Source organism: Pundamilia nyererei, unplaced genomic scaffold (genome assembly GCF_000239375.1).
Source record: "Pundamilia nyererei isolate P.nyererei 1_Seehausen unplaced genomic scaffold, PunNye1.0 scaffold00059, whole genome shotgun sequence".
NCBI lineage: Eukaryota > Metazoa > Chordata > Actinopteri > Cichliformes > Cichlidae > Pundamilia > Pundamilia nyererei.
The window spans coordinates 997,793-1,001,381 of NW_005187460.1; positions in this window are offsets into that span (position 1 = coordinate 997,793).

Below are 3,589 nucleotides of genomic sequence, written 5' to 3' on the forward strand. Positions count from 1 at the left end.
GAAGACTCCAAACCTCCCTCCACCCGCTCATTGTAGTGTTGATGCATGTGTGTTCTAAGGTGCATTTAAAACCCAGGAGGGCATGGAGCTACCTGCCAGAGAACAGCAGGTAAGCGCATAGTCCCTCCTGCTAGCCCTCAATGTCTACGTGTATTCAAAATTGAATACACCACAGTTCATTTATATTATATATCAAATTTGGCATTGATATAAACCATTGTATATCAATTTGAAATCCTAGGTGACTTCCTGCTTGAGTTATTGCATTCAAAAGATTTTCAGAAAATTTGACCTCTGACCTTGAGTTAGAGGTCACTGAGATTCAAACACATGTGGGGTTTTAGCAGATATACCTATGATATGGATTTCAAAATCTTACGTCACCTTGTTCTCGGGTTTTCACATTCACAAACTTGGGTGTCCCTGCTGCCCGCCCGTCCCCCCACCTGCCCATCCGCGGATGAGTTGGGTCTTCGTAATGTTATTGCATGGACATGTATGACTGCCTTTGGAACTGGGTCATTAGTGTCATTTGTGTTTATTGATGATGTGACTGCAGACAGAAGTAGTAGGATGAACAGTCGTGTTTACTCGTCTATACTCTGTCACATTCTGCCAAAAGCTGCAAAACTGATCAGACAGGGCTTAACAATGCAAACGGTTAATGACCCAAAATATACTGCAAAAGCAACACAAGAGTTTCTCGGGGCTAATAAATCAGATATTTTTCAGCAGCCAAGTCAGTGACCTGATCTCAACCCAAAAACATTTCAGTAATTATAAATGCAAAAGTGAATGAGGTTGTTATAAAGCCCAACGAGGTACCTCAAGGAGAAAATCAGCATTTTAGTGATGGGCTCTAAATGGACTGGGTAGCTTCAGCCTATCCCAGCTTTCACAGATTGAGAGACGGGGTACACCCGTGGACAGGTTAACAGTTCATCACAGGGATAACATACTCAAATCAGCAGCCAGTCACCAATTAATCTAAAAGCCATGCCTTCAGACTTTTTTCCCCCCACACATGCAAAGAGAGATCATGCAAATTTCATGATCTTGCAAACCACTGCACCACAGAACACCTTTGTTATCCATAGTCTGTTTTACATTTAAAATATGAACTCATTATGGCAATGATCTAAGGATTTTAAAGTAACGCATCTAATAAAAAAAATTGCTTGACCACTTCATAACCTCCTCTAAGATATACATATGAGTGTCTAACTCTTTTCTGCTCCACAGCCTCCACACTTGACACTTCTTTAAGAAACTTTTTACCTCACTGCTTAGCCCTTATTCTGCTGTGTTTTTACTGACAACTTGCTTTGTGGTAACTTGTGAGGGTGAACACACACAAAAAGTTTTGCAGTCATGCAGCTTTTGTTCTAGCTCCTTCAATGTCATATGCTAAACAGTATTGTTATTAAACAGAAAACAGTGCACAGTACACTAGAAGTGTTTTTTGCTCTCTGCTGATTCTAAGAAAAATCAGCCACGAACGACTAAGCACAAGTAAATGTGATCTTTCATACACACATAACTTCAGCTATACTCAGAAACAGACATAAACTAATGGCCAACAAATCCCAGAGGTCCTTCCAAACTTTGACAGGAATTACAGGAATGGTTTGTTCCGCTATTATTTTGCACCGCTAAAAGACACTACAATACAGCAGAAATCACATGGGGTTCTCACTAAGTGAACACACCTGCAGGTCCACTGGTCGGGTTTTTGTGGGGGTATTTCATTTCGCCCAGTCAGAACCGAGTGAGGTGCACCATTAATTTCCATTAACAGCACGATTCTGGGGAAGACTCTGGCCTTGCGAGAAAGCACATCCTTCCGTGTAAAGCAAAAAACCCAGGATAGTTTGTTAACCAGCATGACGCATGTCTACTTTCTTTTCATGACATTTAGTGCCTTTTTTACAATGTTGGGTTTTAACAATGCAAAGTATGTGCATAAAAAGCAGTCATGAAATAAAAGCTAAAGATTAACACGGTAACATCTGAACGCACATAGATGAAAAAGAAAAACTCAAAAAGCAGCTTTGTGGAACTCGCAGCTATTGCGGTCATTTAGCAAATTCTGAGAAGCACATGAGACCAGCAAACTGGAAGTCCAGTGATAAAGTTGAGGAAACTGTTGCCCCTGAGGCTTAAGGATGATACCTGAGAGTGAAACAGCTCGTGGGAACAACACTGAGCTTTTCCCACATTTCAAGTTACAGCAGACATTTTTGTCAGGAAAGCGAGCAGACTGTGATACGAGGTTTGTCACTATAACAGTGTGAACAAACCACGGCACTCAGTATAACTTTTTCAATCTAACTTGTGATTCAAAATATGAATTATTAATATATATTTTTTAAAAAGCTGATAGGTAAGCTCGTCTCCCTGCAGCCCTCTTCAAGTCACGCACTCAGCACTGTACCAGCGAACAAGCTGCAAGTTAATTATTGTGAAGGTCGTTAAAATTATTGATGGCTGGAGGGCAAAGCTGTAAAGGTACTGCAGGGGCCCTTCCGAGAACCTGTTTGCAATTAACTGACGCAGGACATATCACAGATCAAAATACATGTGTAATTATTGCTCCTAAATATGAGCATTTAGCAAGTGCATAAAGTTTTTAACATGTTTGCAGAAGTTATGAACAGAGGTCCAAGTTGCAAGTGTTTTGTTGTTGAAAAGAACCATGCCTCGTGAGACAATATTAGCAACACTATTTTATTTGAGGCCAAAAACAGCCCAAAATACATAAGTAAATAAAAGATGCTGACTTCAAGCAGGTTTATTACATGTAAATTTTCCATGTTTTGTTGCATAAGTACAATGTAGAACATTAAATTTAATAGAATCTGGTTGAATGAAATGAACTTGATTGGTATAATTTCAGTTTATAGCAAGCATGCTTTCTGTAAGGATTAATAATAATATTAAATAAACATTTGATTTATATGAATATGTTTCATTTTACTCTAAATTATTGCTTCATGATTTTGAGTGTTTTTGGCAAACTACAGAAAATCTGCAGCTATGTTAACTCAGGTTTTACTTGGAAAATTTGAGATAAATGCTAACACGGAGCATATTACAAAGTTTTTCCCTGTGCGCTTTAGCAGTGCAACACAAGACATTTATGTTGAGCGATGCTATTTAAATCAAAGCTTACTTCCTTTACTTACCTTAATGCTAACATGTTGATATTTAGCAAGTGTGTTAAATAACAAGTAAAGGTGTTTCAGTTGTGTTTTATCTAACGGTAATTTTTGTGCAATGGAGACAAAAGACAAAACACACAGCTGCTAACCACAAAATTCAACATACCAATGGCTACCAGCTCGGTCGGCTGTCCAATTACTTTTCACTGTGTATAAAAATGTAATTCCTGAACAGTTAATGAAATAGTTTACTAAACCCTGCACTTTAGTCCCATCTTTGATTTAAGATCCCCTTGTTGGTCTGCAGAGGCAATTTTACAACAACTATGTCATCATGCAAACACTTTTGGATCTGGCTGAAACTTACAATATCTATCATACAAAGATATATAAAGGGAGTGCAAAATCTGAAGTATTTATATATATAT